Source organism: Pan troglodytes, chromosome 16, assembly GCF_028858775.2.
Source record: "Pan troglodytes isolate AG18354 chromosome 16, NHGRI_mPanTro3-v2.0_pri, whole genome shotgun sequence".
Taxonomy (NCBI): domain Eukaryota; kingdom Metazoa; phylum Chordata; class Mammalia; order Primates; family Hominidae; genus Pan; species Pan troglodytes.
In genome coordinates this window covers 67680982-67690961 of record NC_072414.2, presented here as the reverse complement: position 1 = coordinate 67690961, position 9980 = coordinate 67680982, and the positions used below count along the sequence as shown (strand labels likewise).

General features: G+C 48.8%; 1 long non-coding RNA gene across 2 annotated transcripts; it reads right to left on the bottom strand.

The window, feature by feature from the left end:
• Positions 1–442: 442 nt before the first annotated feature.
• LOC134808461 (uncharacterized) lies at positions 443–9354 on the bottom strand. 2 transcript variants are annotated; one of them, XR_010151426.1, is made up of 5 exons: positions 8601–9354; positions 5142–5356; positions 1629–2549; positions 1331–1416; positions 443–777 (listed from the first exon to the last, which is right to left on the bottom strand). It is a non-coding gene; the product is annotated as an uncharacterized LOC134808461 (long non-coding RNA). The 2 variants fall into 2 exon arrangements; XR_010151427.1 differs by having other exon boundaries at positions 5156–5356.
• Positions 9355–9980: the final 626 nt, after the last annotated feature.

The window sequence follows — 9980 nt, the reverse complement described above, 5'->3', positions numbered from 1 at the left end:
AGCTCCTCACACCAGATGACCATCTAAATATCTAGAAATCAATATTTTAAATACCAACTTTGGATTGCTTCCTGACTTTTCCGTACTCCCAAAGGGCCAGTGTTTCTCTTAGGACTGACAGTCTCTCCAGCCCTACTGGGCCGGACCAGGCAGGCATAAGGGTGCCCCTGCCCCAGCCCTCTTTGGGGTGGGCTTCTGTCCCCTTCCTGCCACCTGGCAGCAGGACCACACTTTGGTGGCAGGTGAGGCAGCAGAGACTGCGGACCCCCCAGCTGTGCCTAAGTCCTCTGTGTGGTCTAGCTATATGTGCTGGGGGAGGCTCTTGGCCACCATTTCCCCATCTATAAACGAGACCAATACCTGTGGCATGGAGGGCAGGAGGCTGGTGTGAGTGCCAAGCACTTGCAGCAGGGCCCTGAGTGAGCATGGACGTGGGAGCAGGGGTGTTCCTCAACTTTATGCACCTTGGGGATGGGAGTGGGGCTCCCCAACGTGGGTTGACAAGGCATTGCTTTCCACCACCCCACCTCTGTCCCAGCCCTGCAAGTCCAGTCCTTGGGGGTTTCGGAGGGAAGAAGCCCTGGCTGTGTGTCCTCGAGCTGGTCCTTGGCCCTCTCTGGCTCTGAGTTCCTGGGAAAGTCAGTGGTGTTGGAACTTCGGATTCATTCCTCGGGGTTGAGGCACTGTCTGTGGAAGCCGTGGGGCAAGGTGAAGGCAGGGAGAGGAGAGGTTTGCAGTTTGGGTTTCAGCAGAGGGAGCAGCAGCGTGAGGGGTCACCTGTGTGCAGAGGAAAGGGAGTGAAGGCCAGGAGTGAGGAATGAGTCTGAGTGCACCCAGGACGGTGGTTCGTCTTCTCCCACATCCACCTGGCCCCGGGGGAGGGAGAAGAAAGGCCATAAGAGAAAGGGCCAACTGAGTTGGGTCCACACATGTCCTTCCAGGACCTGGAGGTGCCACTGTCTGGCCCTCATGCAGTGGGAAGTAGGGGAAGATTCCCTCCCTGTACCTCCTGTTCTCTGTCCCAGGTCTCCTGGCCTCCTGTGCTCCTAAGTTCAGTTTCTGTCAGCTCCCAGCATCATTTCTAGGGTTGGTGGGAGGCAGCTGGGAACAGGCTAGGGGTAGGTGGGGCCTGCTTGAGGGAGTCTGCTTGACTGCCTGGGCCACTGCCCACAGTACTGGGGAGCTTTTCTGGCACACCAACTGCACCACCCAGGTGCTGCCCACAACAGCCCCTGGGGAGTGTTTGCAGAAGGCCTTGGCAGGGGGCGCGGTGGACCCCACCCAGAACAAACAATTGGGGTGGGGTCAGGGAGAACCGCCCTCCACTTACCTGTCTGGAGAGGGTCCTCTGTACCACACTATGTGCTTCTACACACCCAGGCTGAACACCCCATGGGAGGCCCTCCACTTTAGCACCTTGACAAGAAGGGTGGGGACACTGGGATCAGGCCCAGCCCCCTGGCCCCAAACCCTGCAGCCCCAGCTGGAGGATGAGGAGATGCTGGGCTTGGGTGGGGGAATCAGGGGTGTAAAGGGGCCTGCTCACTCCTCAGCTTGGCTCAAGGCTCAAGGCATCAAAGGCTCAGCCTGCCCCTCAGGAAGGAGCCTGGGCCCAGCCAGACACTCACCAGGACAAGGGTGAATGTGACGAGCAGGAGGCCTAGAATGAGGAGAGCCACAGCATAGCCGGGGATGGAGGCATCCAGCAGGCTGGAGGCTTCGAGGCTAGGACTGCCTAGAGCAGACCAAGAAGGCTATGGCCAGGTGGGGCCCTGCCTCCCAGACTTCTGAGAAGGCAGAATCTGGCAACAGAAGTTGCTGCAGGACCAGAGAGCTGGGGCTAGGAGCATCTTGGAGGGCTCCATGAGGAGGGGAGGCAGGTTTCAGATCAGGGCATGTGGAGGCAGCGAGTCCAAGGGAGGCGGCAGATGGACAGAGGGAGGGGGCCTGCAGAGGGAAGGAGGTACTGACCGAGGTCTGAGATGACCGTGTCTACCAAGAGGCCCTCTGCCTCCCCCAGGGTGTGCAGACCCTGGTACACACAGTCCCACACGAGAGCCTGGGCTGGTGCCGCCCTGAAGGTGGCACCCACTCTGACGGTCAGTGGGTCCAGCCTGGCGGGAGGATCATCCCACTTCAGGGGGCTGGGCAGCCTGGGGGGCCTAAGGGAGGTCATCTCTTCCAGCCTCCTGCCCTCAACCCCAGAACCCAGGTCTGAGCCCTGGGTCACCCAGGGCCACCCTGGACCCACCGGAATTCCTCCACCACCACTTGGTCAAAGTTCTGCAGAGATCTGAGGACGAGGGTCAGCTGGGGGGTCAGGAGAGGATGAAGAGGGTCGCAGCTCTACCAAAGTCTTGTCCAGTCATCCCCCATCTTCCCGAGGCTTCTTCCCCGCCCCCCCACTTCATCCCGCCACTTCACCCATCTTGTCGGTTGCCCCTGAAGTGCCCAGAACTCAAGGCTGGTTTTGTCCTCCAAGGCTTTGGTGTAGGGCTGGCCCAGGATCTGCAGCCAAACTTCATATAGCACCAGCTCTGCCTTCTCCCCTAGAGCGACAGGGGTGGAGGTGGCATCAGCCTGCATCCCCTCTCCTGGAAGCCCTGGAGTGGGACACACACCCAAGCTCTAATGCTCCATCCAGGGGTCAGCTGCTGTTGGTGTAAAGGCCAAATTTCTTGCTGCCTGCTTTTGTGTGGCCCACGCGCTAAGAATGGCTTTTACATGTTTAAATGGTTGAAAACATGGAAAGTAGAGTCGTATCTTGTGACACATGAGAATTACGTGAGATGCAAACTTCCATGTCCATAAAGAAAGGTTTCTGGCAATGTGGCCACGCTCATCTGTTGACATGTTGCCTAGGGCTGCTTTCTTGCTACAGGGGAGGGTTTGAGTAGGTGGTGACAGAGACCCAGTGGCCTGCAGAGCCTTAAAGAGTTCCCATCGGGCCCTTTACAGAAAATGCTTGCTAACCCCTGCACTGATCCATCTAATGGAATACACTGCCCACTCCGTGAGTTGATCCTAGTAGGAAATGTTACTGATAATTTAACAGCTGCTGCTTTTATGTTTTATTTTGTCCCTGCTCTGGTGGGAGACATGTAAGAAAATTCACTCCCTGGGAGGAGGTCATGGTGGGGCTTGTGGCCATCAACGGTGAAGCCTCTTTAAGAGAATGCGTGGGGAGCTCTACCATCTGCTGAGAGGGTTGTGAGGGGCCCTCTGTGTTGAGGAATGAAGAGGGAACGCTGCCTGTCTGCTGGGAGCTGGCTTTCTGGGGAGCAGAAGAGATGGTGGTTCAGGCCTGCGGAGGCAGAGGCCCAAACCAATCTGGTCTCTGGGGCTGCCGGCCGGGAGAGTAGTTGTGTAGGAGTGGGTGTAGGAGCAGAGCCTGAAGGAGGGCACCCCTGACTGCAGCCACAGGAGGCTGTGGTGGTGGGGGTGGGGCAGCACTGTAGGAGGACCAGCGCCTTCTGTGGCTGAGGGGTCCTTGGAGAGCAGCTCCAGGCAATGCGTAGCTGGAGGGGACTGATTTGACCCAGCGCTCTCCTAAGCCACAATGCCCGGCCTAATGTACTGTTTATTTAAAATTCTAAGGATCTTTAATAATTTTAATGAGGATCTTTAAATAATTTTCCATGGATCATATTTTTATTGCATTTTAAAATAATTTACAATTTGCTTTCACACATATTTTCCCTCATCTGATCCTCACAACTGCCCTGGGAAGGAGGTTGGAGACAGAGTTGGGGCCTGTTAGGAGACAAATTTACACAATGCATAAGAAAGCTCACTGTGAGCCGGGGTGAGGAAGGGAGGCTTGGAGAATCATGAATGCAGTATCTATGTCTATATTCCCAGCCCAACCACAAAGCCTGAAATTCATTAGGTATTTAAGAAATAGCTGCTGAATTATTGCCTAGGGGTGCTCAGCTCAAGAAGCAGGGTTGGGACTAACAATCAAGCTTCCTGACTCCTAGCCCAACACTTTTCCAAACACACCACCTATTTTTCTGTATCGGATAGAAAGTATAGTGCTTAAGTTGTACATAATGTTAACTCACTTTCAATACAGGCCAATCATGATTGACTATCAGTAGCTTTTGTGACAAACTTAGTAAACTAGGAAGTTGAACCTTTCAGAGTTCCCCTTCTCATGTCATATGCTATTTGTTTTGAAATAAAAATCCTTCCAAATGAAACTTTATCCATCAAAATGACAAGAGAAGTGAAAATAGATACAAGAAGAAAGTAAAACATTAATTTCAACATGGCTTTGTCTATTTTGCTTTAAAAGTATAACCACCAAGCCATTCTATTTTTAGGAAGACACATTCTTTTTGGAATGTTAAAAACTATGATAACTATTCTTAAGTCCTAAATGACCAGTATGGGTATTAGTAGATAACTGGACACAGTGAAAGGTCAGAAGGGTGACTGAGTGTGGCAGAAAGGGCAGTATCTCCAGCAACTGCAGATGGATAAATGACAATGAGTCCAGATAATGGATTATGATACAACCATTCAAATAATGCTTATAAGTACTTGATAACATAGGCAAAAGCTTAAGATACAATGTTTTAGACAGAAAAAAGGGAAGGTGGAAAAAAATAGATGGAAAGCATGACTTCAATCATGCATACAGATGCTTCCACTTCATTTTTATTTTTTGAGACAGGGTCCCACTCTGTTGCCCAGGCTGGAGTGCAGTGACATCATGATCTCGGCTCACTGCAGCCTCTACTTCCTGGGCTCAAGTAGTGCTCCCACCCTAGCCTCCTAACTACCTGGGACTACAGGCATGTGCCACCATGCCCAGCTAATTTTTTGTATTTTTAGTAGAGATGGGGTTTTGCCATGTTGCCCAGTCTGGTCTCAAACTCCTGAGCTCAAGGGATCTGCCTGCCTCGCCCTCCACAAGCCGGCCGGCCTGCTGTGTCTTACCCGCCCCCCACTCCTGCCCCCCACTCCTGCCCCCCTCTCAGGAGCGGGGTGGCGGTGGACTTTTCTCTACCAGACCTGCAGCCCTCACACCCGCACACACTGTGTTTGCGGAGAGGCCAGTGAAGACACCCTCCCCCCGTTTCCGGAGCCACTGTCGCCCCCTCATTCCCGCTCCAGCAGCCCATGCCTCGCTTCACCTCTGGTGCCTCACCATCAGGCCAAGAAGCCAGGGCCCGGGAATTTCTTTTTCCGGTGGCGCCAGGTCAACAGAGTCGACGATCACGTGACTTGGACGAACGGCCTCTGGGAGGGCGGGGCCTGCTCGAGTGAGGCCGGAAGCGGACCACAGCCCGTGGGAGGTGCTGGAGGGCGAAATGCTGGCGTCTCCTCCTATGTCTTCCAGAATCCTTCCCTGGAAAAAAAGCAGCGCCCACCGCCAGTTTAACTGAGGACCGAATTAAGGCATTAGGAAAGACAGTGGAAGTTATTTCATTTGTTTAACTTAAGGGGGTAGGATCCCGGGAGCCAGGGGGATTCCGGTCATTGCCATGTTTTCCACTGTTAAGCGAATAGCATTATACACAGCTGCGGGCTGTGGCAAAAGACATTTTAAAAACTATCGAAATCTACTACACATGCAGAAAATTGTACCTATTAGAAATATAAAGCTTAATAAGTGTTCATTAACTGTAGACCTCACATAACCAGCACCCAGATAAGGAAATAACCAGATAACTTCTTCAAGTGCATGGGTGTTTTATTTCATTTTGATGAATTGTGTAGGTGCCTAGCAAAAAGGGCTGTCATAATTAACATGCTCAGGAAAACTCCCTACAATTTCAACATCAATAGATGCTTATTTTTTGCCAGTCTGATGGGGAAAAAAATCCGTTGCTTAGATTGCAGTGGTAGTCTGCTTACTGGTAGCTCTGAGCTAATGGGTTGTCTAAAACAACTAAGTTTCCGACATTGACTTGAAGAGGCAAAAACAAAAAGACAAAACAACAACAAAAATACATTAGAGAATAGACTAATAACCAGAGAAGAAATTGAATACAGTTGTCCCTTAGTAACCTCAGGATACTGGTTCCAGGACCCCAGAGATACCAAAATTCACAGATGCTCTGATATAATATGGCATAGTATTTGCATATAACCTATGCACATCCTTCCGTAGACTTTAAATCACCTCTAGATTACTATAATACTTAATACAACGTAAATGCTTTGTAAATAGCTGTATGAAGTATTTTTAAATTTGTTTTTTATTTTACTTTTTCCAAATATTTTTGATGCACAGTTGGTCAAATCCAAGGATCCAGAACCCGAGGATACAGAGGGCTGACCGTAGTTTGAGCTCTCTCCTCAATTCCATGCCGATCCCATGCACCAGGTGCAGCTGGTTTTATTGCAGGCTTTCAGGTGTTCAAAAGACAGAGCTCATGACAAGTAAACTGCTCTATGGAATAGAAAGAAATGGAAAATGTCCCAATTCATGGTAAAATTGAACTCATTTCTGAAGAGTTCTTTTACAAATCATAAGCACTAGCCTGTTGAAAACAACAGTGTGTTAAGTTACTAGACTATCCTATACCATGTCAAAGAAAAACTTTAAGAACATAAGACCTTTAATCATAGCACTTTGGGGGATCAAGGCCAGTGGATCACTTGAGCCCAGGAGTTCTAGACCAGCTTGGGCAACGTAGGGAGACCCTAGTCTCTACAAAAAATTAGCTGCTTCTGCTGGTGCACACGTGTCGTCGCAGCTACCTAAGAGGCTGAGGTGGGAGGATCTCTTGAGCATGGGATGTGGAGGCTGCAGTGAGCCATGATGGTACCTCTGTACTCCATCCAGCCTGAGCAACAGAATGAGACCATCTCAAAAAAAAAAAAAAAAAAGGAAAACAGAAAAAAAAAAAAAAAAGGCTGGGTGCGGTGGCTCACGCCTGTAATCCTAGCACTTTGGGAGGCCAAGGCAGGCAGATCACCTGAGGTCAGGAGTTCAAGACCAGCCTGGCCAATATGGCAAAACCCGTCTCTACTTAAAAAAAAAATAGCTGGGCATGGTGGCGGGTGCCTGTAATCCCAGCTACTCGGGAGGCTGAGGCACGAGAATCGCTTGAACCCGGGAGGTGGAGGCTGCAGTGAGCCGAGATTGCACCGCTGCATTTCAGTCAGCTTGAGCAACAGGGTGAGACTCCATCTCAAAAAAAAAAAAAAAAAGACGTAAGAATGGTTCAACTTTTATTTCATCCTATCAATAGGTTAAAGAAGAGAAAAATGGATCGATTTGGAAAACCATTTTTTATTTAAAAAGAGAAAATTAGGAACTGATGAAAAACTGTCTTAAGAGTATTTGAAAAACAAAACAGCAAATTTAACATCAGACAGACAAAGTATTTAAATTCAGAAATAAAGCGGGTGGCGTGCTGGAGCATTTTAATGTCATACTGGAGCATTATTTCACAGATACTTGTTTTACAATTAAAGATGATTTGACTATTTAGAGCCGTGGTTCTCACACATTAGAGTGCATCATCACCACCTGCAGGGCTTGTGAAACGGGCTGCTGGGCCCCACACCAGAGTTTCTAACTCAATAGGACTGAGGTGGGGCCTGAGCATTGCATGTCTATGTTCCCAGGTGACGCTGATACTTCCAATTTGAGACTATGCTTTGAAAACCACAAATACAGGGAAATATACTAGAGAATATGTTATGAATATACTGGAGAATATGTATATATGTTAACTTACAGATTTCTGTGCAGTGGAAAAGATAATTCCCAAGGATGACAGTTTTATTTCCCAATACAATTTTTTTTTTTTGAGTCAGCTCACTGCAGCCTCTACCTCCCAGGTTCAAGTGATTCTCCTGCCTCAGCCTCCCAAGTAGCTGGGACTACAAGCACCCACCACTGTGCCTGGCTAATTTTTGTATTTTTAGTAGAGACAGGGTTTCACCATGTTGGCCAGGCTGGTCTTGAACTCCTGACCTCAGGTGATCCACCCACCTCGGCCTCCCAAAGTGCTGCGATTACAGGCATGAGCTACCATGCCTGGCCTCCCTACAAGATATTAACAAGTTTTGTCTCTATCTCAGAATGCATTTCAGAATGCACTTCCTGGAGCACTATAGACACTGTCTCTCAAAATGCTCCTTTAACTAGCTTCACTGTGTTGCTGACTCCCTTGTAAATTAAAATATCTTATACATATTCCTTCATTATTTGTATGAAAGTCAAGCTTTTCGCATTGTGAAAATTATACTTCAGGCTGGGTGCAGTGGCTCACACCTGGAATCCCAGCACTTCGGGAAGCCAAAGTGGTGGTATCACTTGAGGCCAGGAGTTTGACACCAGCCTAGCCAACATGTCGAACCCCATGTATACTCAAAAAAAATCAAAATTAGCTGGGTGTGGTGGCACACACCTGTAGTTCCAGCTAATTGGGAGGCTGAGGCACAAGAATTGCTTGAACCCGGGAGGCAGAAGTTGCCATGAGCTGAGATCGTGCCACTGCACTCCAGCCAGAGCCAGACCGAGACTCTGTCTCAAATTTAAAAAAGAAAGAAAGAAAGAAAAGTATACTTTGATACAGTATGCTAATATAAAGGATATAATATGGTTTGGCTGTGTGTCCCCATCCAAATCTCACCTTGAATTGCAATAATCCCCACCTGTCAAGGGTGGGACCAGGTGGAGATAATTGAATCATGGGGGTGGTTTCTCCTGCGCTGTTCTTGTGATAGTGAGTGAGTTCTCACGAGATCTGATGGTTTTATAGCAGGTTTTCTCCTTTACTCGGCTCTCCTTCTCTCTCCTGCTGCCCTGGGAAGAGGTGTCTTCTGCCATAATTGTAAGTTTCCTGAGGCCTCCCCGGCCATGCAGAACTGTGAGTCAATTTAAACCTCTTTTCTTTATAAATTACCCAGTCTTGGGTATTTCTTCATAGCAGCATGAGAATGGACTAATACAGTGTACTAATAACAGCCCAGACAGTAGTATACAGGTACTACTATACTTTGATGCTAGAGGTATTCCCATTAAGGTTAGGAGCAGTATGTGCTATCATTACCATGATCTAACATTGTTCCAGAGGGTTTTAGGTCGGCAGTTCTCAACTGGAGGTGATTTTGCCGCCCTGGGGATATTTGACAATATCTGAAATCATTTTGGCTGTCACACTGAGGAGTGCTACTGGCATGTAGCAGGCGGAGGCTGGGGATGCTGCTAAACATCCTGCGAGGTGCAAACAGCTCCAGAACAGAGAATTATCCAGCCCAAAACATCAATAGTGCTGCTGTGGAGAAACCCTAGTCTAGACAAATAAAACATGGGAAATCCATTAACATAAATGTGGGAAGATAATAAACTGGCATTTGCCAATGACAGTCTAGCTAGGAGGTCCAAAAGAAGCACCTGAACAACAGTTAGATTTTGCAGGGGCTGCATGGTGGCTCATGCCTGTAACCCCAGTGCATTGTGAGGTCACATTGGCAGGATCTCTTGAGGCCAGAAGTTCAAGACCAGCTTGGGCAACATAGTGAGACCGCATCTCTACCAAAAATTTAAAAATCAGCCAGATGTGGGGGTGCGCTCTGATAGTCCCAGCTGCTGAGGTGGGAGTATCGCTTGAGCCCGGGAGCTGGAGGCTACGGTGAGCTGTGATCAAGCCACTGTACTCTTAAAAAAATTTTGAGACAGGGTTTTTCTTTGTTGCATACAGGGGCTTGCTGTGTTGCCCAGGCTGGTCTCGAACTCCTGGCCTCAAGCAGTCTTCCTGCCTCAGCCTCTGAAAGTGTTGAGATTACATGAGCCACTGCCCCTGGCCTTATGAAATAAAAATTTTAAAAAAAGAAGTTACAGGATGTTATGTGGCCTGTTGAAAGATGTTGGAAAACAGTTGTGCATGTGACCCAGCTGTAACCAGTTATAAAAGTATCAGGATTAAGAAATGTACTGCGTCTGGCTTTCCCAAGTTTAGGTTCCCGCTGAAAGAATGAGATGGACCTTTGTTTCTTCCTCCCCTCCTCAA